This window comes from Panthera tigris, chromosome C1 (genome assembly GCF_018350195.1).
Source record: "Panthera tigris isolate Pti1 chromosome C1, P.tigris_Pti1_mat1.1, whole genome shotgun sequence".
NCBI classification, from domain to species: domain Eukaryota; kingdom Metazoa; phylum Chordata; class Mammalia; order Carnivora; family Felidae; genus Panthera; species Panthera tigris.
Window position 1 is genome coordinate 75846782 of NC_056667.1, and position 12505 is coordinate 75859286.

At 37.2% G+C, this 12505-nt stretch overlaps 1 long non-coding RNA gene across 2 annotated transcripts in view; it reads left to right on the plus strand.

Annotated features, from left to right (window-relative positions):
* Positions 1-12505, plus strand: part of LOC122241513 — a 166085-nt gene that overhangs the window by 96542 nt on the left and 57038 nt on the right. The window lies entirely within an intron of this gene.

Genomic DNA, 12505 nt, shown 5'->3' on the forward strand with positions numbered 1-12505 from the left:
AGCTTCGGCTAAAGATCCAGGGATAGAGGCTGAGTACAAAGCAGCTAAAGATCCAGGGATAGAGGCTGAGTGCAAAGCAATAGGTGCCAAGAATGCCCTCATGCCAAAGCAGGGGGCTAGATCATGCATACAGCTTCCCAGAAAACTACATTCATAAACGTTAGCTAATTGCACACTTTGATGATATAAAAGGTCTGAACTAAAAGAAACATGGGGAAAAAGTGTACGAAGAAAGTGTTACAATGCTGGAGTGTTGGAGGCTGCTTGGAGAGCTTGTTCTCTGTCCCTGGAATTTGGGGACACAGTGGATTGCTCTATGGCAAACCAACCCTCTGAATATTTTTAGAGGCAGAGAGAGCCATGAAGAGTGGAAGGCCATACTAAGAGAAAACTCTTGCCCCCACTTAGAGCATGTATGTGAAGTTAGAAGTCAAGAACAATCTGTATGGGTGTTATCATGTGTAAAATAGCTTATTTTAATGCTCCATTACAACCTTGGTTATTTCCAGAGCTTAACTAGCTTAAGGACTCCGACGACGTTTGAGAGTGCTATAGCTTTCCCTGAGCTTCCCAGGTAAGGGGAGTCTCACATTTATTCTCTCGAACATGGCTGGAAGACACCCAGCCTAAGAAAGAAGAGGTGAGAGGCCTCTAGATTTATTTGATCAGCACAACAAAAATAGAGTCTTTAAAACTTTTTACTATTACAAATTACTTGATGTCAAATGTTAGATAGCAGTGGAATCAGAGGACAAAGCTATTTCAGCCCCAGCCTTTTATTACTGTGAAGTAATAAATGTGAAGACTGAAACAGCACCACTTGGCATGAGCAACAGAATGGTTCACTTGTAATCTTTTGTTTCAGGTCCCAAGGGTTATTCATAGTAATCATTTAGCCTGATTTATCACTGTTCTCCTCCCACCATTTAAATTATCTTAACAGCTTTACTGAGTTACAAACTCAGTAAATAAGTTTATAAGTAAATAAACTTCACATATTTAAAGTGCATAATTTGATGTTTTGACATATGTATATACCTGTGAAACGATCACCAGAATCAAGATAATGAACATGTTCATCACTTCCAAATGTGTGCTTGTTTCCCTTGTACTACATCCCTCCTGCTTCTCCTTACCCGGCTGTGGTCCCCCAAGCAACAACTGACCTGCTTTCTGTCACTTTGGATTAGTTTGTATTTTCTAGAATTTTCTATAAACAGAATCATACAGAATGCATTCTTTTTTTTTTTCCTGGCTTCTTTCACTCATTATAATTATGTGGAGATTCATACATGTTGTGTATATCCATAGTTCATTCCTTTTTACAGCTGGGTAGTATTCATTATATAAATATAATATCCTTTGTCCATTCACCTGTTGATAGACATTTGGATTGTATCTGGCTTTTTGTCGCAAATGAAGCTGCTATGTACATTTGTGTATAAGTTTTTATGTGGACATATTTTATTTCTCTTGAGTGTATAGCTAGGAGCATAATGGCTGAGTCACATGGCAGGTCTATGTAACTTTTTAAGAAACTGCTATACTGTTTTCCGAAATGGTTGTGCTATTTTATATTCCCACCAGCAGTGTATGAAGGTTCTAGTCCCTCCACATTCCTCACCAGAATTTGGTGTGGTCAGTCTTTGTAGTCATCCTAATAGAGGTGTAGTAGTATCTTGTGGTGTTAAACTCTCTTTCTCCAGTGACTAGAGATGATGATATTGAGCATCTTTTCATGTGCTCATTTGTAAACCATATATTTTTGGAGAAATGGAGTTGTCTGTTCAAATGGATTTCTGTATATTGATTTTGTGTCCTATGACCCTACTGAATTCATGTATCAATTCTAGTAGTTTTTTGGTGGAGTCTTTAATAGGATTTTCTATATAGAGTATCAGGTCATCTCCAAACAGTGGAAGTTTTACTTCTTACCAGTTTGGAAGCCTTTTATTCCTTTCTCTTATCTGATTGCTCTGGCTAGGACTTCCAGTATTATGTTGAGTAAAAGTGGTGAGAGTGGACATCCTTGTCTTGTTCCTGACCTTAAGGGGAAAGAAAAGCTCTCAGTTTTTTACTATTGAGTATGTTAGCTCTGGGTTTTTCATATGGGGCCTTTATTTGGCTGAGGTGTGTTCCTTCTAAGCCAACTTTGCTGAGGGTTTTTTATCATGAATGGATGTTGTACTTTTTCAAATGAATTTTCTGCATCTATTGAAATGATCAGATGGTTTTTATTTCTCTTGTTGATGTGATGTATCACATTGATTTGCGAATATTGAAACGTCTTTGCATCCCAGGAATTAATTCCACTTCATTGTGGTGAATGATTTTTTTAATGTATTGTTGGATTTGGTTTGCTAATATTCTTTTGAGAATTTTTCTATTTTCATCAGAGATATTGGCCTCTAGTTCTCTTTTTTTTTGTAGTGGTTTTAATATCAGGGTAATGCTGGCCTCATAGAATGAATTTGAAAGCTTTCCTTCCTCTTCTATATTTTGGAATAGTGTGAGGAAAATTTGTGTTAATTCTTCTTCATGTGTCTGGTAGAATTCACCTGTGAAACTATCTGCTCCTGGACTTTGTTTTTTGGGTTTTTTTGATTACTAATTCAATTTCATTGTTGGTTTTCAGTCTGTTTAGATTTTCTATTCCTGATTTAGTTTGGTGGGATTATGTTTCTAGGAATTTATACATTTCTTCTAAATTGTCCAATTTGTTGGCATATAATTTTTCACAATATTCTTTTACAATCCTTTGTATTTCTGTGGTGTCAGTTGTTACTTCTCTTTCATTTCTGATTTTTTTTTTAAATTTGAAAAATAATGATGTGTCTGGCTAGAGGTTTATCAATTTTGTTGATCTTTTAAAAAGCTTCTAGTTTCATTGATCTGTCCTATTGTGGGTTTTTGGTTTTGGTTTTGGTTTCTATTTCTTTTATTTCTGCTCTAATCTTTATTATTTCCTTCTGTCTTCTGGTTTTGGGTTTTGTTTTCCCCTTTCTAACTCCTTTATATGTAAGATTAGGTTGTTTATTGAGTTTTTTCTTCCTTCTTGACGTAGGCCTGTGTAACTATAAACTTCCCTCTTAGAACAGCTTTTGCTGCATCCCAAAGATTTTGAACTTTTGTGTGTTCATTTTCATTTGTCTCCATTTATTTTCTCTTTGATTTCCTGGTTGACCCTTTCATTATTTAGCAGCATGTTTTTTAACCTCCACGTATTTGTGTTCTTTCCAGATTTTCTTCTTGTGGTTGATTTCTAGTTTCATAGCATTGTAATTGGAAAAGATGGATTCAATACTTTTGAATATATTGAGACTTGTTTTGTGGCCTAATATGTGATCTGTGCTGGAGAATGTAACATGTGTACTTGAAAAGAATGTGTATTCTGCTGTTGTAGAAAATAATATTCTGAATATGTCTGTTAGATCCATCTGGTTTAATCTATCATTCAAAGCCATTGTTTCCTTGTTGATTTTCTATTTGGATAATTTATTCATTGATGTAAATAGGGTGTTAAAGTCTCCTACTATAATTGTATTACTATCAATGATTTCTCCTATGTTTGTTATTAATTGTTTTATGTACTTAGGTGCTTCATGGGTGCATGAATATTTACAATTATTATATCTTCTTGTTGGATTGTCCCTTTATGATTATATAGTGTTTTTCTTTGTCTCTTGTTACAGTCTTTGTTTTAAAGTATCTTTTGTCTGATATAAGTATAGCAACCTCGCTTTCTTTTGACATCTATTTGCATGATAAATTCTTTTCCGTTCCTTCACTTTCAGTCTTCCTGTGTCTTTAGGTCTGAAATGAGTCTTATAGGCAGCATAAAAATGGGTCTTCCTTTTTTAATCCATTCTGTCACCCTTGCCTTTTGATTGGAGCAGTTAGTCTGTTCACATTCAAAGTAATTACTGATAGATGTGAACGTACTGCCATTTTGTTACTGGTTTTATAATGGTTTTTGGAGTTTTTCTCTGTACCTTTCTTCTTTTACTCTCTTCTCTCACGGCTTTCTGGATATCTTTAGTGATATACTTGGATTCCGTTCTCTATTTTTTTTTTGCATTGTATTACTTGTTTTTGATTTGTGGTTACCATTTGGTTTACATTTAACATCTTATACATATAACAGTCTGTGTTAAGTTGATGGTCACTTAAATTTGAACCTATTCTAAAAGCATTAAATTTTTACTACTCCCCCTCACCACCATGTTTTAGATATATGGTGTCATCCTTTCATTTTGTAATCCCATAACTGACTTTTTTTTTTTTAATATATGAAATTTATTGTCAAATTAGTTTCCATACAACACCCAGTGCTCATCCCAAAAGGTGCCCTCCTCAATACCCATCACCCACCCTCCCCTCCCTCCCACCCCCCATCAACCCTCAGTTTGTTCTCAGTTTTTAACAGTCTCTTATGCTCTGGTTCTCTCCCACTCTAACCTCTTTTTTTTTTTTCTTCCCCTCCCCCATGGGTTTCTGTTAAGTTTCTCAGGATCCACATAAGAGTGAAACCATATGGTATCTGTCTTTCTCTGTATGGCTTATTTCACTTAGCATCACACTCTCCAGTTCCATCCACATTGCTACAAAAGGCCATATTTCATTCTTTCTCATTGCCACGTAGTATTCCATTGTGTATATAAATCACAACTTCTTTATCCATTCATCAGTTGATGGACATTTAGGCTCTTTCCATAATTTGGCTATTGTTGAGAGTGCTGCTATAAACATTGGGGTACAAGTGCCCCTATGCATCAGTACTCCTGTATCCCTTGGGTAAATTCGTAGCAGTGCTATTGCTGGGTCATAGGGTAGGTCTATTTTTAATTTTCTGAGGAACCTCCACACTGCTTTCCAGAGCAGTTGCACCAATTTGCATTCCCACCAACAGTGCAAGAGGGTTCCCGTTTCTCCACATCCTCTCCAGCATCTATAGTCTCCTGATTTGTTCATTTTGGCCACTCTGACTGGCGTGAGGTGATATCTGAGTGCATGACTGACTTTTATAGATATACTTAATTTTACTGTTTTTGTACTTCCTACTTTTCTTACTCTGGCTTATGATCTTTCCTTTCCACTCAAAGAGCCCCTTTAACATTTCTTGTAAGGCTGGCTTAGTGGTGATGTATTTCTTTAAGTTTTGTTTGGGAAATTCTTTCTCTCTCCTTTTATTCTGAATAATAGGCTTGCTGCATAGAGTATTGGTTGTAGGGTTTTTGTTTTTTTGCTTTTCCCCCTTTTAGCCCAGTGAATATATCATATCACCCCCTTCTGGTCTGCAAAGTTTCTGCTGAAAAACCAGCTGATAGCCTTATAGACTTGCTCTTGTATGTAACTGCTTCCTTTGCTCTTGTTGCTTTTAAAATTCTCTTTATCACTACTTTTTGCCATTTCAATTATGTGTCTTGGTGTGGACCTCTTTTAGTTGATTTTTTTGGGATTCTCTGTGCCCCCTGGATCTGGATTTCTATTTCCTTCCCCACATTTGGAAAGTTTTCGGGTATTATATCTTCAAATACACTTTCTGCCCTCTTTTCTCTTTGTTGTCCTTCTGGGATCCCTATAGTGTGAATGTTACTACACTTGATGGTGTAATTGAGTTCCCTAAGTCTATTTTCATTTTTTATTAGTCTTTTTTCTCTCTCCTGCTCAGCTTGATTGCTTTCCAGTACTCTGTCCTCCAGATCGCTGGCCCATTCTTCTGCTACCTCTATTTCTTCCCTCTAGTGTATTTTTAGTATCAGTTATTGAGTTCTTCATCTTTCATTCTTTTTATGTTTTCTATCTCTTTGTTGTGAGTCTCACTGAGGTCCTCCACTCTTTCTCAAGTCCAGTGATTATCTTTATGACAATTACTTTAAATTATCTATCTGGTATATTACTTACATTTATTTTGTTTATCTCTCTTGCTATGATTTTGTTCTGTTCTTTCATTTGGACATATTTCTCCATCTCTTCATTTTGTCTAACTCTCTCTGTGTTATATGTTAGAAAGGTCAGCTACATTTCCTGCTTTTGAAAGGCATGGCCTTATGTAGGGGAGGTCTATAGTGCCCTGCAGTGCAATGTCCCCTGTTTACCAGAACCTGACACTTGAGGGGTATCTCCTATGTGTGTTGTGTGTGCCCTACTGCTGTGGCTGAGTGACATTTGCCTCAGTCCAGTCATCTGCAAGAGCTCTCTTTGCCTGTTGTGGGCAGGGTTTGGTCCCTGTGTTGTTAGTGGGCTAGTCTAGGCCACCTTGGGCTTGAGTTGGGTTAGATCAGCTGTTTCTCAGAGCTGTGGTAGTATTGAACTACAGGATGCTTTCCCCATATTGTACCCCACGAAGCTTTCATTGGTGGCTGGCGCCCTGCAGTCAGACCAGAGGTCTGCCCCCAGCCCATTGCTAGAGCCATAGTCATACTGCTATGTGTGGTCTTCTTCCTCTCCCCACGGGGTGGGAGTCATTTTAAGGTAGTGCTGACCCCTGTTGGGGCTGCTTGCACACTGCCATGATTGTGGCAATGCCTTGGGTGCACTCCTACTAAGGGAATGTTGGAGGGGGCAGGTCCATAGGAGAACATGGGTGTGGGAAACATGATATTACCAAGGTTTGCACTGGTCTGCTATGGGAGGGGACCTGGAGTTTCTTTGGAAAGCTGCCAGGGCCAGGCTGGAGGGGATAGTTCACAGGGGAACACAGGTGCAGAAGGTGTTAGCAAACTACGTGGAAAGTGCTCTTGCTACACTGGTTCCTGCAGGTGTCCATGTATCTAGGCTAGGTTGTGGGGGAGGGAAGTGGTGCTCTCCAGCCTTTTTGTTCTTGGAGAAGTCTCCCAAAGACTCCTGCCCCTCCAGCACATGCTGAGATTAGTAAATAAATGTCCTTCCCATATACTTCAGGCATTTTTCAAACTGCTGCTTCTATGCTGTATCTCAGTGGGGCTGTTTTCTGTGCTGTGTCTTCGAAGGCCTGGACTCAGTTTTGTCTCATTCTGGCTCTCTCAGAATTGAGCCCACTGGTTTTTAAAGTTCCAAGTGTTAAGCCCCACTGATGGTAAGAAGTTCAGAAGTTAAGCCCCTCTGGTTTTCAAAGCCAAATGTTACAGGGATTCTTTTTCCCAGTGCAGGTCCTCTGTACCTAGTTGCCTGGTGTGGGGTCTGCTCCTCTCCTGTCTCTGTGCCCATTGCATCCCTCTCTCCCATAGACAGTTCCACGGGTCAGGTTGGCTCCCAACTGCATTTCTGCCCTTCCTACCCTCTTTGATGTGGCCTCTTTACATTTAGCTCTGGAGGATCTGTTCTGCCAGTTTTCAGGTCACTTTCACTGGGTCATTTACACTGATGTGGGACAAAGTGAGCCCAGGATCCTCCTACTCTGCCATCTTCCTCAATTTGTCTCAAACTTGAGATCTTTAGGAATCATCTGGAGAACCCATTAAACTAAATTTCTATGGACCACTAACAACTATCTTAATAGAGGGAGGAGATGGACCAGGAATCTGTAGTTTAACATAGACCTTAAATAATTCTGTTGCAGGAGGTTCACAGCCATTGTGGAAACACACTGATCTTACCTAACATTTGGTCAGGTGCTATGAAAATACTTACGAGAAAAATACTTGTTACAGTCTATGATAACAGTGAAGATTTGGCATAATTGTTAATTGGTACCTGGTCATGTTTTTAACTCACTTCTGCTACATAAATGAATGAAAAATGAATGCCTGGATTAATGAATTAATGGATTTAAATTCTGCTCTGTGTTCATAAATTGATGAGATTTATGTATAATAACCATATTAGTTATTCATCTAATTATTAGTGCCATATAATTTGTATTGATTTTCTAAAAACATATTAACTTTCAGCCCAATAATATATTTATACTCTAAAACAACTTAGCAAATCCTTTTCAAAATAGTATAAATGCAAATTCTAGTCCAATGCTAGCAATATACTCATGAACTTGGGGTTAGAAATGTAGGAAATATTGAAGCTTCCTTGGGTTTATGAATGTTTTAACAAGAAAAAAAAATCACCAGTTAAAGAAAAATTTAACACCTATGGTCAGTTGTAAACAGTTACTCTTTACAATATGTCTTATTTCCTCAAGCATTTATTTTTGATGTGTAACAAATAATACACAAGTGACAGAATATAAATATGTTTAAGATGCTCAGTTTATATTGACCACTTGATGTATCATGGCAAATAAAATCCCAGTAGAGAAACACTTCTTGGTTACAGATAGATTTTCCTTCTTTTCAGAGCTTAGGATAGTCAATAAATTAATAATTAATTTAGTACTTTAAAAAATTCTTTCATTATCAAATCTATTTTACCAAGAAAACATTCTCTCTTCTGATAGTTTGAGACTGTCAGTAAGTGAGAGAAAGGGTTTGAATTTTATAAATGAGTCTCATAAAAGACTTATAAATTAGCTCAATACTGTAAATAAAAGCAAAGGATTTTAAATTCACAAATGCTTATTATTTTTAAAAAAAATTTTTTTTTAACGTTTATTTATTTTTGAGACAGAGAGAGACAGAGTATGAATGGGGGAGGGGCAGAGAGAGAGGGAGACACAGAGTCGGAAGCAGGCTCCAGGCTCTGAGCCATCAGCCCAGAGCCCGACGCGGGGCTCGAACTCACGGACCGCGAGATCGTGACCTGAGCTGAAGTCAGATGCTTAACCGACTGAGCCACCCAGGCGCCCCACAAATGCTTATTTTAAAAAAAAAAAATTATTTATTTTGAGAAAGAGAGTAAGAGAGTGGGGGAAGGGCAGAGAGAAAGAGGGAGAGAATCCCAAGCAGGCTCTGCACTGTCAGAACACAGCACAACTTGGGGCTTAAATTTATGAACTGTGAGATTATGACCTGAGCTGAAACCAAGAATTGGACACTCAGTCAAGTGAGCCACCCTGGCACACCCGCAAATGCTTATTTTTTTACCACTGAGATGCTTAAACAGAACTTTCATTCAGAAATATGATTGTTTCGATGGTGAAATGTTTTTATTTTACAGATAGCACAAACAGGGGACAGGGACAGAGGGAGATAGAGAATCTAAGCTGTCTCCATGCTCAGCATGGAGCCCAATGCAGAGTTCAATCCCACCACTCTGGGATCATGACCTGAACTGAAAGGAGTTGTATGTTCAACCACTGAGCCACCCAGGTGTCCCTAGATGGTGACATTAAGAACTTTAAAACTAATAGCCATCTCCCACATTCAGACACAAGCACACACATCAATGACAGTGTGTAGTGGGCTAAGAAACAGTGATTAAACATGATCCAAGCCAAAGCAGGATACCCATACCTCTGGAATATTTCCATATGTGTGTGGAAGAGACTCTCCATTGACTATAAAAAGTACTCTTGTCCTTACTCTCAATGCTGAGCCAATGAGTCATTTCCAAGACCAAGAAAAAAAGAGAACTTAAATCCCAATGAATGTCTCTATCACTTTTTCCCCAGCAACATTGTCTTCTTGAGATACATCTTTCCCCTTAGGTACTAGATAAAACCTCTATAAATATGTGCTTTTAAAATAGGTCTTCCTCTACTTTTTATTCCTTCTCCCATTTCTTGATTTGACAAACTCCTTTTCATCCTTAAGGAAGTATCTTCTCTTTGTTGAAGGCTACTTTCTCTAGCCTTCTCAGGCAGATTACGGGTCCTCTTCTGTTGTATTGGTGTTATTGTTTGCATTCCTCCTAGTCTGAGTATGCCTCAGTGAAAGGACTTATTACTCTTCATCTCTGGCAAATACACATGTGCACACACACATGCATACAAACATATACATGTGTCCACACACGTTCAAAAATTGGTGCTAAACAATTTATATTCATGTATATACATATATATACATATATATACATATCCACACACACATAAATTTTTAGTTTCAGGTAAAATAAGGAGATAATGAAACCTATAACCTTAACACTTTTAACGTTTATTTATTTTTGAGACAGAGAGAGACAGAGCATGAACGGGGGAGGGACAGAGAGAGAGGGAGACACAGAACCGGAAGCAGGCTCCAGGCTCTGAGCTGTCAGCCCAGAGCCCGACGCGGGGCTCGAACTCATGGACCGCGAGATCGTGACCTGAGCCGAAGTCGGACGCTCAACCGACTGAGCCACCCAGGCGCCCCAAAACTTTTAGAAGAAAATATATAAACACAAACATACACACACACACACCCACATACACACACACACACCCACATATTCACTTAATAAAATGAGCTGGGAATGGTTCCTTTTTCAATTTGCTGAATAATTCATGTAAGATTGGAATCATCTGTTCCTCGAACATTTGTTAGAACTCACCTTGGAATCCTCTAGGGCTTAGAGTTTTTTTGGTAGGAAAAATGTTTGGGTACCGATTCAGTTTTTTTATAAGAACATTTGAAATTCCTCTTTAATTTTTGACAGTTACAGTAATTTGTATTTTTCCAGGAATTTGCACATTACCCAAGCTTTCAAATGTGTTATTAAATTTGTTCATAATATTCTTTTTTACCTTTTAAATCTCTGCTCCCTCTGTATTTATGTTGCATTTCTATTCCTAATATTATTTTGTGCCTTTTTTCTTTGCTTTTTTTCTTCAGTCTTCCTGATAGTTTATGTATTATTCCCATTAAAGAAACTACTTTCAACTTAATTTATATTCTCAATTATTGCTTTGTCTTACATTCCATTAATCTCTGCTTTTACCTTTATTATTACCTTTTAAATATTTTACTTTGGCTTATTCTGTTGTGTTTTTTTTAATAAACATTTTTGTTCATGGCTTAATAATTTTTTCAACCATTTTTGAAACCATAATGTAAGCATTCAAGATAATAAATTTCCTGGAGAGCCTGGGTAGCTCAGTCAGTTGAGCGTCCAACTCTTGATTTTGGCTCAGATCATGATTCCAGGGTCTTTGGATCGAGCCCCACATCAGTCTCCACACTCAGCATGCTTAAGATTTGCTCTCTCTCTCTCCCTCCACCCCTCTTTCCCACTCACACTCTCACTTGCTATCTCTAAAAATAAAAAAAGATTACAAGTTTCCTTCAAGTATCATGTTAGTTGCCTCTCACTAATTTTGAAAGGTAGCATTTTTAAAACTGGTAAGTTTCATCTGATTTCCATTTTAGTTTCTTCTTTTACTCATGAGGTAAACAGAAGCATAATTTTTAATTTTCAGAATTATTGCTATAACAATACTGATCTAGTTGTATGGTGGGCTGTATGATACCAGTTGATACCAGTTTTTATTCAAACTTGTTGAGATTCACATTAGGTCTGGCCACTTTTTATAAATATTCCTTTTGAGCTCAAAAAGAATATGTATTCTCCAGCTGTCAGAAGCAGTGTTTTATGTGCATGATTAAACTTGTTGCTTATGTTGTTCAAATACTCTATATCATTACTGGTTTCTTATCTATCAAAAGTGAAAAAATTGCCCACCAAGATGATAGATTTATCAATTTCTCCTTATTCTATCAATTTTTACTTTAAATATTTTGAAGCTATCTTGTTAGATACACGGAAATTAGAATTGTATCTTCCTGGTAAATCTAAACTTTTAACAATATATAGTGATCATCTTTATCTATAGTATGCTTGTTACCTTAAACTCTATTTTGCCTATATTAATATAGCTACATCAACTTTCTTCTGCGTATTATATCTTTATTCATTTAAAAAAACTTAAAAAAATTTTTTTAATGTTTATTTATTTTTGAGAGAGAGGGAGAGACAGAGCATGAACAGGGGAGGAGCAGAGAGAGAGGGAGACAGAATCAGAAGTAGGCTCCAGGCTCCGAGCTGTCAGCACAGAGCCCGATGCAGGGCTCAAACCCACGAACTGTGAGATCATGACCTGAACTGAAGTCCGGTGCTTAACCAACTGAGCGACCCAGGCACCCCTAAAAAAAACCTTTTAATTGCTTCTTTAATTTGTAATGTTTTCCTTGTATATAGAACATACATTCTGGATTTGTATGTTTTATCTAGTCTGATAATTTAAACTTATAAATTCTAGTCTATTTACATATATCATGATTACTCATATATTTGGATTTATTTTACCACCTTCTTTTGTGATTTGTTTCATATTGCTCCAATTGTTTTGAATTTTCCTTTTCCCCCCATTCTTTTGGATTGAGATCCACCCCCATTGAATTTTTCCCTTCATTAACTTGGAAATTATATATTTTATCTTTATTCTTTTAGTCATTCTCCTAAAATTTTAATATGCTTATATATCTTAACAAATTATAATTTCAATGAGTAGCTTTATCTTTAAGGAATTTAGAACTTTCATACTCCATTTCCATGTGCCATTTACATGCTACTGTTGTCTAGACACTTTGTTCCAACTTATTTCCTTAACTCCCTAAATTGGACATCATTGTTATTGTTTTATATATCATTAACCTTTTTAATGGTCCTACCATTTTCTTCTTGCATTCCAGATTTTTTTTTTTTTTGCAATCAT